We start from the raw sequence: 21,578 nt of genomic DNA on the forward strand, positions 1-21,578 counted from the left end.
GATAAGTAGAAATATTCCTTTGTACAGCATGAAATAAATTTCTGGATCTCATAAACCCTAAGGTATCGGACAAGTAAGAAAAATATAAATGGATTTAGAATACATTTCAACATATTTATATAATTTATGTAAAATTATAAACAACCATGAAGAGAATCTGGGTGGGTTGAGCATCAGAGCTCAGCTCAGGTCATGACCTTGTGGTTTGGTTCGTAAGTTCAAGCCCCAGGTCGGGCTCACTGCTGTAAGCAGGGAACCTGGAGCCCACTTTGGATCCTCTGTCCCCTTCTCTCTCTGCCCCTCCCCTGCTTGTGCTTTCTCAAAAATAAATTAAAAACGTTAAAAAAAGAGAGAGAGAGTCTGGGTGATAGCCAGTCTTCGAAGCAGATTTCAAAAAAGATGACCAAGCATGGACCCTCACGTTTGCGTGATTCATGCAACCCATGAACCCTGAGCTGGAGCTAGTGTGCCATTTCTTCTTATTCTGGATTGTACTCAAATAATCACACATGGCACAGTCTATGACCCATGATTATTTGTGACTCTTATGGTCGGGTACAGAATGTTTCAGAAAAGAGAAGACTGTGGACCTGACTCTTATGTGAACTATTCAGTTTTGCCTTCTCTTGACCACAGAGCCCCAGTTACCTCCATGAGAATGCCCAGCCCTTGGATAAAGGAAAGACTGGGGAAAACACAAGAGCTGCAACTGAATTCATGCCTCATCGTTATTAAAAGAAAGCAGGCTCAAATGCACTTGCCGTATCAACAGCACAGTTTAGATGTATATAAAGATATTAGTTATTATGTGTAAAGTTTTTAAAGATGATTAAATCAAACGAGCCCCTGCTATGCACTGAAATGCCAGGAACTGTGCTCCTGGCTTTACATACATTATCTCATCCTTAAGTAACCTTGCACGGTATTCTCATCTCTGTTCTGAAGATAATGCGACTGAGGCCTAGAAGGGTAGACCTGCCCAAATTCACACAGCAAAGTGGGGGCACACTGGGATTCAGGCCAGCCCAGGTCCACTTTTCTTCCCACCCCAAGTAGTGAACATCTTAACTACTCAAACTCTTGAAAAATATCTCGTATTTTACCAACACTCTAAAGACTGGCTTGAAGTTTTTTAGGTTCATTTACTCAGCAAACAACGGTTGAATAGCTACTCTATGACGATTCATGCTTTGTAAGAGAAAAAATTTGGTTTTAAAAACAGGAGTGGTTGGAAATCTTGGATCAAGCCTCCTTCCTAGCTCCCGCGGTCCCACTGAGGCAGACTACTCATTTCTACTTCCTTCTTCTGTACCATGAAAAGATTAGACAAGATCATCTCCATGTTTTCTCCCAACGGGGTGATACCTCTTCATGTCTGTGATCTAATACCCATATGACACCTACAGTCATTCTGTAGCAAGTATGGCAATATTAAGCTATTGTAATTCACAAATAACATTCCATGGAAATGTGAGTCAAACAATCACTTCATTACACGAGCCTAATCTCTTCCATATACCTTTGCCTGTACGCAAGTTTATTCACAGCTACAATGTGCTAAGTTGATTGTTTTGGTGTTACCTAGATGCTGACAAATGTTTGCTTCCTGATATGTAAGTGAAGAGTTATTATACTGCTTTGCTGGGGCTGTTGCGACAAAGTAGCACAGACAGGGTGGCTTAAACACAGAAATTCATTGTCTCACAATTCTGGAGATGAGGAGTCCAAAATCAAAATGTCACCAAGGTTGGTTGCTTTGCAGGGCTGTGAGGGGGAATCTGTTCCATTCTCTCCCTGGCTTCCGGTGGTTTGGAGTTCCCTAGCTTATGGCAATGAAAACCAATCTTCTCATGGCATTCCCTCAGTGTTTCTCTCCGCGTCCAAATTTTCCCCTTTTATAGAAGGGACACCAGTCAAATTGGATGAAGACCCACCCTAATGACCTCATCTCATCTTGATCATCTGCAAAGACTCTGTTTCTAATTAAGGTCACATTCTGAGGTACTGCAGGTGAGAACTTCAGCATTTGGGCGAGGGGCGCAAACTCAACCTGTAACAGTTATCTTTTATAGATTTTTTATTTCTTTAGATGTTTCATAAATTTTAAAAGCTTAGTTGCCTCTTGCTGTATTAATTCCAAATGAAGGACCATGTAGAGACGTTTCACTGGAAAGTCACAGAGGAGAAGGATACAGCTTCTGGGTTAGGGATGGCGGAGGCTGAGCAAAGTACTCAAGCCACGTGGTGAGGGTCTCTGGACTCTGTTCCTACTTCGTGGAGATTCATGTGGAGCAAAATTCCAGCCTGGAGGGTGCCACACCACGCACACGTCAAAGGCAGATATACCTTGCCATTCAATCAGAGACAATTCTGTTCCCATGTACCAGAATGAACCATGCCGTGTCATGTGGGATGGCAGCCTCAATGAGATATATCTTGATTTAATAGAGAAATAAAAGCAATATAAGGTCATAAGCTAAGACCATCATAAAGTACATGCAGGCACCCTATACTTTAATACTCCCCAGCTGCTTTTTAACTCTGAGTGAAACAATTTGCCTAATGTCTACAGAAATGGCTCAATTAATTTCCTCTCTTAAATAATATCAACCTGTCCCCTATAATATGTCTTAGTAGAAGTGTTTTTCATCTCCTCTGTTCTTTTTCTGTGTTGGAACTCTAAAGGCATAAAGATGGAAATAGTGATTTCTGAATGACAGGAATCTCCCACAGAAATAAAGAACATTCATACTTGATCACTATGTTTAGAGACTCTTTGCAAAGACCAAGCACCAGTGTCTGAAAATGAACCGAGTGGATGATACCAAACTGCTCCAGGTGGTAAAAAGCAGTATCAGCACCTCCCTGTGCTCATTACTAATTCCTTCCTTCAATTAAAAAAAAAAAATGAGCCCCTACTATGCCTCGGGTTCATTGTTCTAAGCAGAGGGCAATGATTTTAAATAGAATGGTCAATGGAGATCCCATTGCAAAGGCAACATTTGAGAAAGCTTGAATTATGAAAGGAGTTCATCACAAGGATATATTTCAAGTAGAAGAAACAGCCACTGCCAAGGCCCTGTGCCAGGAGCAAGTCTGGTAAGCTCAAAGGATGGCAAGGAGACCACAGTGGGTGGAACAGAAGCATACTGGTGGAGCGGGGTAGTAAGAGAACAGGGGAAGGAGGAGACAGAGGCCAGCTCAGGGCAGGCCTTCTTGGACGTCAAAAATTCTCTGACTTTAGAGAAAACTGGAGAGCCGTAACAGCATTTTGAACAGAGTGAATAACCACACTTATGTTTTAAGATACTTTACTTCGGAAAAGTCACCTGCTCAACAAAAGTAAATCACTAAGCACTGATAGCTTTCCCCACTCAGCACATGCTGAAGCACATTTCTTCACAAGGAATCTCGATTAGAAACAAGCCAAGCCCAAATCTCCAGCTGTTAATGAGCTTAATGTATATGTAGATGTAGACGTAGATGTAGATGTAGATCTGTACATCAACCAGTGTTCATCACAAGTGCACTCTATATTTTTAAAGAGGTGAAGATTATACACGTTGCTCATTATTCAATTTAAGGCAGATTGTTCCCTAAAGTTATATGAGCTTGAAGAAGCCTCAGATTCTATTTCCTATTCTTTAAAATTAAGAAGTTGGTATCAATATAACATTATCTATAAAATTATACATATATAGTATTTGTATCTGTGATAGCCAGCCTCCTTGAGAGCCTGTGATGACCCTTGTCTCCTGATAGTCACATCTTTGTGTAAGCAGTGAACAGCGAATCCGGTCTGGCCAGTGTGACCACTTCAATATGGCTGAAGTGATGGGGTGTGATTTCCAAGAGCAGGTCATAAAAGACACTGAAGCTTCTGCCTCGTTCTTGAGAATCACTTGATCCAGGGGAGGCCAGCCACCATGCCATGAGGATGGACCCATATGGAGAGGAAGAAACTTGCCAGCTGTACAAGCGGCCACCTCGGAAGCGGATCCTCCAACCCCATCCAAGCCTTCCTTTGACTGGCAGCTCTGGCCAACATCCAACTGCCAGGGACAGGCAACCTCAGCAGTGACCCTGAGCCAGAATTTCCCAACAAAGCTGCTCCTAAATTGTCAAACCATAGAAACCAGAACAGAGAATAAGTCCTCATTATTGTTCGAAAGCACAAAGTTTTGGGGTTAACTCATTACTCACGGATAACCATCCTATTTTCTAATATTCAAACGTTATGGTAATCATCAGTTAGCTGATGATTCAGCTATTCACAACAATTTTTTTTTCTTTTTTTTTTTTCTTTTTTTTTTTTTAACGTTTATTTATTTATTTTTGAGACAGAGAGCAACAGAGCATGAACAGGGGAGGGGCAGAGAGAGAGGGAGACACAGAATCGGAAGCAGGCTCCAGGCTCCGAGCCATCAGCCCAGAGCCCGACGTGGGGCTTGAACTCACGGACTGCGAGATCGTGACCTGAGCTGAAGTCGGACGCTCAACCAACTGAGCCACCCAGGTGCCCCAACAATTTTTTTTTTCAATCAAACATTCTTTTGAATTTCTGAACTCAACGCAAAATCAGTAACAAGATTACAACTAGATAAAACTATGTTGGAAGTTTACAAAAACATATAATAAAAACTTCCATTTGACTAAAATACCAAAACTAAAAACATGAGTACATTTGGAGCACTGAATGTTGGAGGATGCATGGACTGTGGAGGCAGAAAAAGAAATGGTTATGAATAATGGCTCTGCCACCTACTAGCTTGAGCAAATTAACTTAAGCTAATCAAGCCTCAGTTTCTCAATCTTCAAATTAATGCTTAGCTTATTACATGGTTGAGAAGATTAAGTAAGGTAATGTGTACAAATAATTTTTTTCAACAAACATCAGTTTCTCTTTTAGTAAAATAAATCTGGGCTATGTTTGTTTTGAAAAGGCAAACACTATAATAATAATAAAAAATTAATTCGTGTATATGTTTTATTTACTTTTCTCATGGCTAATATCAACACTAATATTAGGCTTGTTTCAAGTCCAACATTAAGCTAACCAATACTGAGAGTATTTATAATCAGTAATTCACTTGTTACTAGTCACTGCAATGTCATTTAAATTTGGGGAAGGGGAAATATCCAAATAAATACTTTGCAGGATCAGATCAGTTACTGTATTTGATCAGATTTGAGATTCAATTTTACTCTGATGATTTCCATCATAAAAGTAACTTCAAAGACTAGATAACATATGCGTCGTTGGACCAAACATTGTTGGACCAAAACAATGAAAAATTGGAAGTCATTATTAATTCCAATAACACAATTAATTGAATTATAACATCTGATTTGGAAATATGGCTTAACTCACAATGAATAGTCACAATTATCTTATTAATCATAATCTCATGAATGAATAAAGCATGAGGGTTTAAAAGAAAAAAGAAATTAATACTAAATCTTGGCTTGATATCCATGATATTTACCAATGTCCTGTGTAATTAACCACAGTCTGTGGAACCAGCACTGGAATAAGCACTGAACGCAGAAAATCTCCAGTAGAACCTGCTCCCAAAGAGCTTAATATCTATTCTGTCTCTTTAGTAATTTGTACAAAGTGGAAGCATTGTATGGTGAGGTATGTTTTAGCCAGTTTATTTACCCTGCCTGTCTGCACAAGTTGTAGAGCATTTTTATTTAAAAATAAAGCAGACTAGGGGCGCCTGGATGGCTCAGTAGGTTAAGCATCTGACCTTGGCTCAGGTCGTGCTTTTGCGGTTCGTGGGTTCGAGCCCCGCATCTGGCTCTGTGCTGATGGCTCAGAGCGTGGAGTCTGCTTCAGATTCTGTGTCTCCCTCTCTCTCTGACCCTCCCCTGCGCATGCTCTCTCTCTCTGTGTGTGTCTCAAAAATAAACATTAAAAAAATAAAAAATAAATAAAGCAGACTAGATTACTGACTAAATCTACATCAAAATAAATAGTACCCAATCCAAGATTTACCCAAATACAGTAAATCATGGGTACATATAAACTAATGCTCTAAAAGAAAACAGACTGTGCTGGTTCATAAATTAATCTTTTTAACTATGAATTGATTTGTTCCAAAAAACTTTTTATTCTCATGACTGATGCTGTCTGACAATTTAGATATACTGCCTGTGAAGTGAGAACAGTATTTTGGTATCTAGCTGCCATCATAAATAGTACCTCACTTTACTGAACTAAAAATAGTAAAAGGGATTCTGGATTTTTACTACCAAGGATACCTGATACCTTATATAGCTTTACCCCATGAAGCTTATTATTTTATGTTTGATAAACTATATTTAGTTAATAATAATGGTTTTATTTTTATTAACAAAAAGGCTATGTTATTGCCAGTCAGAATTTGTAATTTTTATAAGATAACTCAATCTTGTTAGAAAAAAAGAGGGGGGGGGGTATATAATCTCAACCAAATGCAAAAACAAAAGGATGGTTCAGTTAGCTTATGCACATTGTGATTTTAGGTCTTATTTTCATTAGACTTTTACAAATCCTGAAAATCAGGGGCTCTGTCGGTTAGGCATCCAACTTCAGCTCAGGATTTATGTATTCAAGCCTCAGGTCGGGCTCTGTGCTGACAGCTCAGAGCCTGGAACCTGCTTCAGATTCTGTGTCTCCCTCTCTCTCTACCCCTCCTCTAGCCATGCTCTGTCTGTCTCTCTCTCTCTCAAAAATAAATAAACATTAAAAAAAATCCTGAAAATCAGTTTTCCTTTACTACTTCCCTCAAAGATCCTAAATTGATAACTATTCAGTCCCAGCTACCTTCTTTCTTTCTTTCTTTTTTTTTTTTAACGTTTATTTATTTTTGAGACAGAGAGAGACAGAGCATGAGCAGGGGAGGAGCAGAGAGAGAGAGGGAGACACAGAATCTGAAACGGGCTCCAGGCTCTGAGCTGTCAGCACAGAGCCCGACGCGGGGCTCGAACTCACGGACCGTGAGATCATGACCTGAGCCGAAGTCGGACGCTTAACCGACTGAGCCACCCAGGCGCCCCACCAGCTACCTTCTTTCAAAGAAGATCGAGGCCATAAAGTTTCTATGATTAGTATAAGGACTTAAGAGTGGCATAAGCAGGACTGGAAATTGAATTTTAAACTCAAGACTGGTGCCTCTGCCCCATTAAACTGAAATCGCTGTGGGTTTGCACAGAACAACCTACTCCATCAGTCAAATCAATAAAAAAATTCTATTCCAGTTGTTTGGCATTCACAGATAAGCCCTCAAAAGTAACAGGAAACTCTTAGGACTTCAGCAAGGCTAAGGAGATGGGGCAGCATGGAAAAGACTTGTTTTGTAATGGTTTCCTTCTCAAAGTGTCAATGCCAACCAAAGAAGAAGGTCTGCTGTTTATCACATGTAATTCGAAAGATATCCTGACATCTGCCATATCCTAAATTCCCATTCAATGTATTATATGGTTACATTAGGGTTGGTTTTACTTTTATTTATTTTTTTTAAATTTTTTTTAACGTTTATTTATTTTTGAGACAGAGAGAGAGCATGAACGGGGGAGGGGCAGAGAGAGAGGGAGACACAGAATCGGAAGCAGGCTCCAGGCTCCAAGCCATCAGCCCAGAGCCTGATGCGGGGCTCGAACTCATGCACCCCGAGATCGTGACCTGAGTCGAAGTTGGACGCTTAACCGACTGAGCCACCCAGGTGTCCCTAGGTTTGGTTTTAAATGGCTCTTTGACCATTAGAAACAAAATGCTAATAAAAGGTCCAAACCATAACTTTTCTACATCAAAGTACCTTCTTTTTTTCTATATATTTCTAAGTCAAGTATATAGGGAAAGTACTTACTTTGAACTTGTCAATTTTAGACTCAGTAAATTATGATGTAAATCACGGTGGTCTTTATTGATGTATATTTTATCCCCAAATAGGTCATAATTTGTTTTCAACAGAGCCACAAAAATTAATAATTAGGGGTAGAATTCATTCAATCTTAAACCCCAGAGACTACTGTTTCACTCACATAGCTGGTCCAGTTTGAATTGGAATGGCTTTGAAGCCACAGAATTAAGTCCTTTTGGTTTATTACCATATATTTACTTTATACTACAGTACAATGTGGAAAAATAAACACATGTTTAATATTCGGCATAATTTACTGTGCTAAGAAAAAATGATAAATTTTATTTTAAAACACGTTAAAACGTAAAATACAACGAAATAACAATTAATTTGGTAGTATAAATACCCACAGTTTTATTTAACATTATTGGTGATATACTTATCTGAGTAATTGATTTACACAACTTAAATTATTCTATTAATAATATCATTGATAATTTAGTTCATTCATTTTAAAACTAAAATACATACATAACTTCAATAAGACTCACTGTATATATGGACCCAGTATTGCACTGTAGTTACTTTGGAACTAGCTTAATGTAACTATGACTGATTTTAACTATTTAGTAAACTAAACTATTTTTAAAGTAATATTTTAATTTACTGTGTTATTTTATTTCTTGTCATCAATGATGAAGGCTAGCTTCCTCACCAAGTACTTGATAAATTTTATCACTAGTCTAAAGCTAGTAGTAACTATTGTAATTCTATGTGATTTAATGTCTTGAATAATCCATCAAAATTTTTCTTTGGATCTTTAAAAGGACTAGAGTGAGTTCAGAGATGACAGAGATTAAATTCACAGGATACTCACAAAAGGAGCAAAAGTGGTATTTCATGATCTGTTATACAGTGTTCTGATGTAGTAGAATGTCCCAACATCTCAACACGCTAAGACTTGTTGACTACTGACTTCTCAATCCCTCTGAAAATGAGGGGGGGATGGTTGAGAGAGACACACACAGAGAGACAGAGAGACAGAGACAGAGACAGAGAGCCTTTATCATACAGTCTCAATCTAAAATTTTTAAGACATTTTTCCATGCTACCAAGTAATTGCTAATTCAATAACTTGTTTCTCTTTCCAAAGGAAGAAGATAAATTAAGCCAATGGCATTTTCATAACAAACTTTGGAACGTTGCTATTGTGCTATTGAATAATTCAAGGACATTATCTTTATCTTCAGCTCAGTGCCTGAAAGTATCAGCACTTGTAAGTATTATTGTAAAAAAAAAAAAATCGTGACTTCCTTTTAAAGGATTAGGGAGTGAAAAACTTCAGTTTTGTAAATATCTTTATTGAGGCAGTCTCCATTAAACTTTTCCCCTTCCTGTTCCATCCTTCGCAATTTTCTTTGACAAAACCTGAGGTTTTTAAATCTATCAAAGAAGTTTTTACTTGGACATCTTTCTTTCCTTCCTTTCTTTCTTCCTTCCTTTTTTTTCTTCCCTCCTTCCTCCCTTCTTTTCTTTATTCCTTTCTTCCCTCAGATGTCCATTCAATGGACTGAGCCTTTTCTACGTGCCAAACCCTGTCCTAGGTGCTCAGGAGGAGTCAAGAGCAAAAAAGAAAAACAAGCCCCAACCTGACCATGGGATCAAGGTGGGGACAAATGCACCGGAAGACAAGGATGTTAAGTGACCCACAGTGTGTCCAAGAGAGGAGCCATGACACAACAAGAATGATCTACCAAGGGGAATCAAAGAACTCAGATCTTCTGCCCCTGCGTCCAGTCCTACATCACACTCTATTTCACCTTTAACACATGGTTGCTCCAACATGGCCTGAAGGAACTAGACACTTAGACAAGACAGCTACAACCCCAAAACCACAAACCCAGGGTAGCAGACATTAAAATCTTCACCACCACAAGTCATTCAGACTCTAACTCCTTTGAGCCTAACCACTTCAGTGTAACATGGGCAAGGTTAAGTCTTATTGCCTGCATTTTGTAGATGAGTACCTTGAAACTCAGTTTCAAAGGGGCTGTTCAAGGTTACAAGGCTGAATAGCAAAGCTGTTTTAAATACAGACCTCTGATTCCAAATGCAATACTTTTCCCATATACTATATTATTTCTCCACAGTCAGAATATAATATCCTCAGTGTAAGGAGAGAACAGATGAGTCCGAACCCTTGCTTCCAGTGACCGCTCTAGAATATCTGCACAATGGGATGGATCATGGATGGCAACTGGTAGGGAAAAAAAGATTTTCCTGAGATTGCAAGGGAAACACACTGAATTTCCTTCGATTGTCTGCAGTCTCTGGCTGGTGCTACCAGTGACTGTCAGAACTCCTGGAGTGGGGAGTAGGGACACAGGGAAGACCAGCACAGATAAAGAATTAACCCCCTGAGACAGCACAGATATCTAGGACAAGTTGGTGTGTCAAATCCCACCTCAACTGCCGCTTCTAAAGATTTTACAAGTCTTCTTTTATTCGTCAGGGACAGAGGTATCTGGCTGGCTCAGTCTGTACAGCATGTGACTCTTGATCTCGGGGTTGTGAGTTTGAGCCCCACGTTGGGGCTCTTAATAAAGTCTTAAAAATATAAAGAAATCAAGGACAATGACCCTGGATTTACGCTTAAGTCCACACCTCCAAGGTTCTGCACTGTGAATGAGTTGAAACAAATCCCACTTCCTTCTGAGCAAAGTAACTGACGGAAAGAGACCAGTCTTCCCCAACTAACTGCTGTATCTTCCCACCAGACACCAGGAATATTTTGCAGGATTTAGAAACTCAAGAAACAACTTCATAAATTGTGACCAAAGACTTTAGTGCCTAGGTTTCCACGTCACTTGACGCAAACAGATTTGGGAGGATTATCCTGCAGATGTACAAACTTTTATCTGCAAGCGGTTAAAACATCCTCATTCTTCATAGCCAGAAAAATACTTTATGTCTCAACATGCTACATGCATTTCCAACTCTGTAATTTCACCCTGCTTCCTTGTCACTAAAATACTTCCTGCTCCAGTCAATCTGATATAAATGCTACCAGTTTAAGACTGCGTATTACCTCCCCCTGCCGCTCTCAGAGCACCTACCATAATGCAGGACTCACAGTGGCAAGCTGTGTATGGCTGCCTTGTTCTTTTAAGGTATGATCCCAAAGATCGCTCTTTAAAATTCAATCCATAGGATGTTAGATAACGGACCCCTTCACTGAAACGGGCCCAGAGCAGATGCAAATCCTTTCATGATGAAGTCACCGGTTTCCAGGCTTTTAAAACTCTCGCATCCAAAATATCCAAAGACCAGCCCCAAGCGACTCAGGCTCATTATTTTACTTGACTTGAAAAGTCAACAAATAAAAATGGCAGGCCATAAGCAAATGTAAATTTCCCATTGCTTCCCACGATGCTCTGCTAGTACAGCAGTTCACGGTCTATTGTTGAGCGTGTCTGCCATGAATACTTGTGGTCTGAAAGTTGTTGAAGGAATACTTGGAGTAGCAGACCCCTACCACATGCCTGCATCTCATGAGCATGTCCCATTGAGTATGGTTTTCCAATTTTAAATTGCCCTAACTTCCACTCAGAGCATAAACATCAGACCAACCATGGGGATTTTTTTATTTATAGGGTACCAAATGAAGAGATTTCACTGCAGGGGGAAACACCAGCACATCAGAAGAGCAGAGATGATCCCAGCCAGCCCAAAATGAGAGGGGCAGATGTAGTCATTAACACAGTTTCCGATGAATAAACATACCCTTTTGTATTATTTTGATGTTTGCCTATTCTCGCATGCTGTGTCTCTTTGGCGAAGGAGAGCCAATATCTGTATCTCAAAATGACTGTTAATCACATTTTTGAGAAACATATTTTAGCAAAGGATGAAAACACTCACAAATGCAGCTGGAAAGCAAAAAAAAAAAAAAAAAAAAAAAAGAAGGGAGAGAGAGAGAGAGAGAGAGAGAGAGAGAGAGAGAAAACCAGCCACCCCTGCAGCCAAAACAACTCAGTGTGGGAACAGTGTCATGTTGACGCATCTCTGAAGCTCGACTGATTTGTAAAATCATCAGAAACGAGGCGGCTGGCTCTGATTACCATTGTGATTTGGGGGTGTATTTATCCTTCGATATAAAATCTGTTCTGATGAATTCTCTAACATATATGCCACCCGTCAGGCAATGAGCTAACACTGATCTTCATAAAGAACTGAGCATTGTCAAAGGTTATGTTTTCCTTCAAAGGTACAGAATGAAAGGAGGAGATATCACTTCCCACCAAATTTTGCCCTGTGAAAAGCAGCCATTGAATGACTGTCTGAAGAGGCTAAGAGAGTTCGGATAAAATGGGCAAGGACCGGAGAAACAATGACCTTGGTTGGAACATTATGGGAAATAAGGATAAGCTAGGTGTGCCGTAGAGTCAGGGAGGCTGAGGCAGAGAAAGAGAAGACAAGAAAATCTGATTCTCTCTCTTTGATGTCAGCCCCTTACCTCCTTACCCTTCCCTTAAGACAGATCTGAAAATGCCTTTGATCGCTGGTCAACAGGCTTCAGCACCAATCGGCTAAAATATTCACAGGCAACAGCCTGCAAATTCCAAGCCTAATGATATTAAATCATTAGATATACTCATGATTCCAACGTTACCCACCACACACCGCCAACTCCATGTGATCTGCTTACTATGCAAATATCTACATACGTGCAAAGTCTTATTATTATAAATAACTCATTTCCCAGCTGCATATGTACTCTACAGAGAAAATGACACATTGCCTGACTATGACTAAAAGAAGCCAAATGAAAGTGATGTAAAAGGCTGGCCTCCAAACCTGTTTCTCCTGCTTTTAGGTTTTATTTGGAACATTAAAGGAAGTCCCAACTGAAATGAGAGTTCTCTAGCACTCAGCAAACAGGTTCACGGGTGGGCGCTACAATACCAGAAGGCAAGCCTGGCCTTCTTAGAGTCTGAGTGGCGACTTGAAAACACAAAACAAAACAAAACAAAAGAAACCCTGTGAAATGAACTGAAACTTTTCATTGGTTCTGGAGGGAACAGAAGCTGTGAGAACCTAAACTCTTGGGTACAACCTGGTTCTTGACCCCTCATGTTAGTTAGTTGAGAGATCGCTCTCTCCTCTTTCCTTGCTTTGGGGTTGGTTTCTATTTTGGAAAAGAGATAAGATTTCCTACACACACACACATACACACACACACACACACACACACACACATCACATGCACATGCCACCCTGATCCCCTACAAAAAGCCCCTCACTTGGGGATACTTCACATTTAGATGTTAATCTAAATTCTCCAGGGAATTCCTCTGTGGTCCCTGACTGCCCACCTTCAAGCCATGATTGTCTTCTTTCTCTTGTCCCAATTTGAATGCTAATTGCTGAGCACCTGCTTCATTTGGACTATTCACATGTTTGACCCTGACTCCTTTTTTTTTTTGTATTCAGCCTTGCTCTAACTTCCTCTTGTTCTGGCTTCCTGCTCCCTTTGCAGGATTTACTGATTACTACTAGAAGACCCACCATCGCCGGAACCAGGCACCTATCCAGGTTTTGAGGGACCTGTAACTTATCCATCAGAGAGGGACTCTCTTTAATGAGAATAATCCAAAATATAAACATGAACTAAAAAACAAAGCTTTGGAAGGGACCCAAGCAAGTGAGATGACCCAGTGTGTAAATTTTTCAGTTTCTCAGTAAACCTGCCCCTAACTACAAGTCCATAATTCTGGTGGATTGCCACTGATTTTTTTTTTGACCATTCTTCTGAGAAGCCCACCTACTTCCATAATACTTAAGACTCTGTTTTCCTTTATAATTTGAGAACTTAATAAAACATACAAGTGTTTATGCCCACAAGAGGCATGCAATCAATAGCTGCTGACGTAAATAATAAAAGTGATAAGATGGACTCATAGAGGCGTCAAACCACCAACGCATACAATTAAGGAAAAAGAAGCTCCTGGACCCAGTTCATCATCTTGGAAACAGTTACTGCTGCACACCTAACTTGACAACATTTGAAGCAGCTCTCAACCTGACAGCATTAGAAAAATCCTGTTTTATAAAGAAGATGTGGTGTATATATACAATGGAGTATTACTTGGCAATCAAAAAAAGTGAAATCTTGTCATTTACAGCAATGTGGATGGAACTAGAGGGTATTATGCTAAGTGAAATTTGTCGGTCAGGGAAAGACAAATATCATATGACTTCACTCATGTGGAATTTAAGAAACAAAAGAGATGAACATAAGGGAAAGGAAGCAAAGATTAGATAAAAACAGGGAGGGGGATGAAATATAAGAGACTGTTAAAGACAGAGAACTAACTGAGGGTTGTTGGGGGGAATGTGAAGGGGGATGGGCTAAACGGGCAAGGGGCATTGAGGAAGACACTTGTTGGGATGAGCACTGGGTATTATATGTAGGGGATGAATCCCTGGATTCTACTCTTGAAATCATTATCGCACTATAAGCTAACTGACTTGGATGTAAATTAAACAATAAAAATAATTTTAAAAAATTTTTAACTAAAAAAGAAAGAAAAACCCTTGTTTTGAGTTTTGAGTTACTGACATGGATATTGGGAATTTCGAAAAGACAAATTCAGAGATGAAGTTTAGGCTAAAGGAACTGGAGTGATGGGAGCATTTCTCACCTTGTTTCCACAGTTTCCTCAATGTGCCCCCCCTTCCTGGCACCCCATATTTGGTGCCAGCAAGGCTATGCTCTGCCAGCAAGTTCTCCGGCCTCTTTCAGACACTGAGCAGTGAGCAGGGCTCGCTGCTTTCTTATCTCCGAGTTCTCTGAAAATCACCAAAATCAGACCCTTCAGACTTCCACTAGTTTGCTAGGGCTACCATACAAACTGCAACAACCTGGGTAGCTTAAACCACAGAACTATACTGCTGCAGTCCTGGGGGCTAGAACTCATGCACCAAAATCGTGGCATGGTCAGTTCCTGCTGAGGGCTGTGAAAGTCGGATCTCTTCCAGAATGCGCTCCTCGGCTTGAAGATGGCTGTTTCCTTCCTAAGTCTCTTTGCATCTCTTTTCCTCAAGCATGTCTGTCTCTGCATCCAGAGTTCCCCTTTTTACAAGGACATGAGCCAGGATGGCTTAGGGCTCACCCTAATGACCTCATTTTCACCTGGTTGCCTTTGTAAAGAGCCCATTTCCAAAGAATCATGTTCAGAGGTGCGGGGGATACAATTCAACCCACAACTGGGCCATCACGAGGTCTCTTTATTACACACTGAGAAAAAATATGTGCAACTAAGGTGACCGTATACAAGTAAGTTTTCTGAGCATATGTAACTTTACAATGCCAAAGAGCATTTCATTGATAGCAAAGAATAGAGGCTTAAAGCCGATATAATGTCAAATGACAATTATACTAAATTTGGCAAATAGCGTGAACTTATATAACTATTGCCAATTTGCTTCCATGTCCATAGACACTTTAACAAGTTAACTCAACATGCTCCAACTTTTTGAAGGATGAGCATTCTTTAGTCTCCAACAAACTACAGTTCCTTAAAATGGCCCTCCGCTAAGGAACTTCCGGCTCGTGGGAGGGAGAAGTGAAGTCAGATGACTTACCCCTGAAGTACGGAATTAGGCTCTAACTGTAGCTTATCTCCGGACAAAAGAGGAAAGAATGCTTAGTGCAACATTCTTGGAGCATACTCCAGCAACATAACAACCTGAAATGGCATGTGAGATCATGTTAATTGCCAAACGGGCCAATAAGTTTTTGTTTAATTCCATCCCTCTGAAAGAGTGACCAAGCACATCCCTCCACCTGAATCGCAGTTGGCACCTTGTCTCACCTCATGCCATCAACATGCGGGGCTGGACGACTGGCACACCCCAGAGAATGGAGAAAGTGAATATGATGTGATCATGAGAATAAAAGCCAAGCATCAAAGCAAGACGAAAAAGACATGGATGGATTATAGCTGATGTTCCCCTCGGTGAACAATGCTTCATCGGGTAATACTGGGAAAGGGCTGAAAGGTGCCTATCCTCCCTTCTTTTCCTTCTTGCACTTGCTTGGAGAATTCCTTTGGCCCTTGTATTTTTTTGTACCCCCTTTCCTCTCCTTCCAGAATGAAGTTTACTTCTGCGACTGCTGTGGGTGTTTGGGTTCTTATTTTAATTTATTTTAAATTTTGATTTAAATTTGGAACCTGCATGAGACTTTTGACATTTATTTCTGGGGGTGTTTTCTGAAGCTCGATGAAGTGGGTGTTGATTGACAGGCAGGTTGCTATGGAGATAGCTGTCACTGCAGAGACTAAGGCTTTATTTCGTACTCTTCCTTTGTCAGGCAAAGGTTTGTGGGATATTTTAAAAATAGTGTAAGTGCCCTGGAATTAATAGGCAATCATTCAGTGACTTTTTTCTAACATACCTATCAAAACCTGCAATTGTTTTCATTCTGTATCGTTCTGTTCTGCATATGAATACCTAACTATTTGCTTTAAAACAAGTGTTTCCAATATTGTTTTCTCTCATTGGCTACCTGTTCTTTGCATTTTTCCTATGATACTGGCCCCCTATGAAATTGTGCAGGTAAGGAAACAGAAGTAATAAAAAGCACTGAAAAGTTTTCCCAAAGAAACTTCCAACTGGTACAATCGTGGAGTGGGACAGCCGGCCAGCAACATGCCGGGGCTGTATTTACTGGGCAAGTTCTTCATCCTAGGCTTTTAAGGAAGAAATTCCAGAGATAAGAAAAGGCATGTAGGACATTCAAAGAGGGGCCTGTTGATTCCTTTAGACTTAAGTTGGGTTCATTTATTCTTGTTCCTGTACACTTATTTACTTCCACCTTTACTAGCCTTTTGGACAGCAGGGTATATGATTAAATAAGATGTAGGACTTCCACATTCAATACTAATCAGACCCAAATCTCCTGTTGCCCATGACCCTCACTCCCCAGACATTCATTACGGCCCACAAAGCAACTGAATTCTGAATACTTTCCAAACACCACTAACAATAAGGAAAAGCAGAAAACCCATGGAATAATATGCTCTGCAAATAACGAAGAGTGACCCTCCCCTAAAGTCGGTTTCTTAGAAACCTGAATCCAATCATCTGTTTTTCTATATGACAGGCACCTCTCCATAGTACTCCACATACCAACACAGCCCAGGACCCCCTAGCAGGTCAGAGACTAGATTTCTGAAGACAGTGCAGGGGCTGAGTGTTTGTATTACTTTGTATTTTTCTGGCTGCAGCCAATTTCTACCATCTCTTTATTGGTCTCATCTGGCTCCCTTTTATATGAATGTCAAATTTTGCATTGAAGGGCCATCATCCAGACCCCTGCTAGAAAAGCATAAATCCCCCTTTGGTAATAATGCAGATTAGCGCTATCCAAATATGAATTAAACCCAGAGTTTGAGGAAACACAGATTTATTTTCTTGAAACCTGGCTCAAACTCATACAATTTCTTTGATCATTCCATTGCAGGGGTTTATAGAAGGATTTCTTTTTTTCTCTACACGGAATCTCTGTTTATGCCATCTTGGTGTATGAAATTTTGCTTAATAAACTAAAACTGTATATTCTCTCACACTTTTAATTAATTAAAAGTATATATAGGGGCGCCTGGGTGGCTTGGTCGGTTAAGCGTCCGACTTCGGCTCAGGTCATGATCTCACGGCCCGTGAGTTCGAGCCCCGCGTCGGGCTCTGTGCTGACAGCTCAGAGCCTGGAGCCTGTTTCAGATTCTGTGTCTCCCTCTCTCTCTGCTCCTCCCCTGTTCATGCTCTGTCTCTCTCTGTCTCAAAAATAAATAAACGTTAAAAAAAAATTTTTTAAAAAAAGTATATATAATATCCAAGATATAAGTGGGGTTCTTCATTACGTATGACAAAGGATAGTATGACATTTCAGGGACCCGACATGGTTTTAGCTAGATCTGTGCGAATGAGCGAGATGTACGGAGAAGGGGCCTTGGGTGAATCTTACCTTCTCATTCTACGGCTGAAAATACTGATGGGGGAATGGGCTGGAAGAGATCTCTATTTCTTGGATCTTAATGCAGAAAGTCCAGCAAGTCCAATGAAGCACAAATCTCAGAACTCAAAAACAGATGGTGGGAAAATGAAGAGGTTAGGAAAGCAAAGGAGCAAGGGGGTATGTGTTATCATAACGTACACTGAGATGCTATTAACTTATTCACCATAAGCACAGCATTATGCACACATTTTATAAAACAGGTAACATTTCTGTTTTGTTTAAGATTGTGTAATGGGACAACTACTGAATTTTGAGTCAGTGAGCTGGAATTTGCCTTCTCGAGTCATTAAATAAATGACCTTATAGAGGTAACAGTGTCGTGGAGACTAAATCTCATGTTTAAAATAATGCCTTGCCTACCTTACAAACTTTGGACTCAGGTGGAGCTGTAGACTGCTCTTCAAATCAAGGTGTTACTGTTATTTTCCTTCTTCTTCCCTTTCTTCTCCCTCCCCCTCCAATTTCTTACTCCCCATTATCATCCTCCTCCTCATCATTATTCCCTGGGGTAGATATGTAGGCTGGAAACCACGTTTTGGCACTTGGTTCCTGCAGGAAGAGAATCCTCAAAAATCCCCTCTTTGACTCTACCGATCACATCTCCAAAGCCAGTTGTTAAATTTTGCTGTTAAGTGGATCCAGTTTGGCTAATGCCATTAAGAAACTCATCATCAGAGTAAAATATGGGTGTTTACAGAATTCATTTGCAAAGTATAATTATCAACTCGGATATCTGATGCCTATACACCCGGGCATACGTCTGGGTAGTTTATCCTCATATAATACAAGAAAAGTGAAAATCCAATAAGTGAACTCTTTTACTGAGGAACATAACCCCAAAAAAGGCCTGTTGTCACTTTTTAACAGACTGCAAATCAATAAGTGATGCAGGGTTTTACTCTTTGGTAACATTAGGATGTTGACTTCAGCAATAAACATGCTGTATAGATCAGAAGTTGGGACAGAATACTCTGCAATGATATACAAGTAAAAAGCTTCTTATTTTAGAACATTAGACACCGGTTATCTCATCCAATGACCAGCGCTGTGGTTGCACGATCTCGTGGGGCAGTGTGGGATCCACAGCCGCTGTGCCCACTCTTCCCTACGGCTTCTAGCCAGGGAGGGGGAAACACAATGCATTACAGTGGAAATTACCAATACGCAAATGGAAGAGGACATAATAGGAAAAAAAAAAAACAACTCTTCTCTGCCTTATTCGCAGTGAGGATAAATGAAAATGTTGTTATTCGTGCTGCTGTCAGACAGGATCACGTCTGAGTCACATCAGACACAACTGAATCTATCTTGATTTTTCACTTATAAGATCCCTGGAGGAGAGAGAGTCTACAGAACCTTGAAAAAAAATAAAAGGTGCTGGGAGGGGTGGGAACCTATTCTACTATTTGCAATCTTCACTATCAGAGCATTCTTGCTTATTTTAGGTTAATATTACCTAAAAGAGAGAAATCATTGTTGATTTCCAAGCGGACCCCTTCCTACATATGTTATTTTGGTCAAGTCCTCCTAATGCTTTTATGCCTCATTTTTTATGTATTCATATTGAGATAATAATAGTAGCTATCCCATGAGGTTGTTGAAAAAAGTCAAGTAGAAAATATTAAGATGTTCTAAAAATAAAGATGTATCATGCTATATAAATGGTAGTTGACAATGACAGTTAATAGTGGCAGCCGTTAGCAGCAACAATAATAACAAAAGGCATACACTATTGATTACATAAGCCTTCAGCAGGGCCACGAACACATTAATATTTCTGCAGCAAAAGACAGAAATAATCACACTTAGTGAAATAAACAAAAGGCCATAATTAGCCTGGTGTCAGTTCAGGTCAGATTTTGCTGCCAAATAAGTTTTGTGGCCAAATTTATAAAATAAAAAAAAAATAAATAAAAACCAACAAGAGCATCTCTTGGATTTCAGAATTGTGGATAACAGATTCTGGATTTGAACGAATACGCTTATATATATGAATGAAACTTTACCATGGAAACACGATTTTTAAATTTTTCCCTAGCCTTTCTGCATCTTGACTCCATTAGTCCCATTTCAATTTCCTTCCTGATCTGATCCAACTCTTTAAGTAGCCCATTGTTCCTCTTTCAAAACTCTAAAGTCTCCCCATTGTTGGGCCAATTTCCCCAGCACAATGGGAAGACAAGTACTCACAAACACTATGTAAAGGAAGATCCTCTTGTGACAGGTCGTCCAATTCCCATCCAATGCATCCTCTACCCTGTAGTCAGTGATCTTTTCAAAATGAGCATTTAGACTTATCATCTTTCTGCTTAAAATCTTTCAATGACCTTCCATAATTCTATTCGGCACAGATCAAACTTTTTAGTATAGTGCGCAAAGCCTCTTGTGACCTGGTTCCTGCCTCCCTTCCTAGCCTCACCTTCTTGCTCGACCCCCTCCTTCCCAATCCACAAACACATATGCCAGTCCCAAAATGATCTGCAGGTCTTTGAAGTAATTTCCTACCTCTGTTCATTTGCTCACACTGTGCCTCGTGCTGTGACTGTATCTCCCTAGTTAGGTCTGGTAGGTGACCATTACTATCGCTTTGCACAATCTCGCCAACAAAATTTCTTCTGCACTGTCTACCCTGACCTCTTCATATTTCCTCTGAGCTCCCACTGAGTCTAGGGCCTGTTGCTATCATCCGCTTTTCACATCGCCCCACGGGCCACATTACGGAACAATGACGTCCTGTAATTATGGGTCTACTCGTCTTCCCTGACTCTTCAAGCACGAATCCTCAGTACTACAGCCAGCATACGCACTTGACAAAATGCATGCTTAGTAAATATCTGCTTCATGAATAAAAGTGCTTCATGGAACGTTTCACGAAAACTACAGACGTTGAAGGTATGTGAACAGCCACCATCCAGTAACTTTCAAGTTGGAGAAAAGTTCAGATGTCATTTATGTGCAAGATAAATCTGGGGTTTGTTCTCTACTTGTGGTTCTCATAAAGGAATTCTAGACAGTGCAGTACTCAGGCTGAAGAAAATTCCCTGCTTTTTACTGTGCTTTATTAACCTAACTAGAAACACACAGCATTTAAACAGGTATCACCAAGAGCAGACAAAGGTTAGAATTTGGCCAATGAGATCTTGTTTTATAATTGTTTTAAAGTTTCCAACAGACAAAGACACAGAGGGAGGACTTAGGTCTATAGAATTTTCCACAAACTCATGACTTTTCCCACCACTTCCCAAGGAGAGTTTTTAAGTGTCGATAACATTTGCTTACATGCTAATGCCTAAAAAACCCTGACAAATATCCTACAGGCATCCCTGTGGTAAGGAGAAAAATGTTCCAAGCAGAATAATGCTTAGTGTGTACAAGGATACTATTGAATGGTTAGCCTGACAGGGACCAAAACATTCATCTGAGGGTTTCAAAATATGATGTACTGAAACTACTAACTGGTACATTCCAAGAGACTCTGGGACAAATCATTAAAGACGATGCTTTATGTACCAGGAAACATGGAGCTGGCCACATTTGTCCTACTATTTTCCTCAACTTTATTTTTCTTTCTTTCTAGAAATGAGGGTTTTTTTTTTCCTTTCTAGAAATGAGTTTCTTTCTTTCATAGTAAGAGGACCGTAGCAAGCACG

The sequence above is a fragment of the Panthera uncia genome, chromosome F1, assembly GCF_023721935.1.
Source record: "Panthera uncia isolate 11264 chromosome F1, Puncia_PCG_1.0, whole genome shotgun sequence".
Classification (NCBI taxonomy): Eukaryota; Metazoa; Chordata; class Mammalia; order Carnivora; family Felidae; genus Panthera; species Panthera uncia.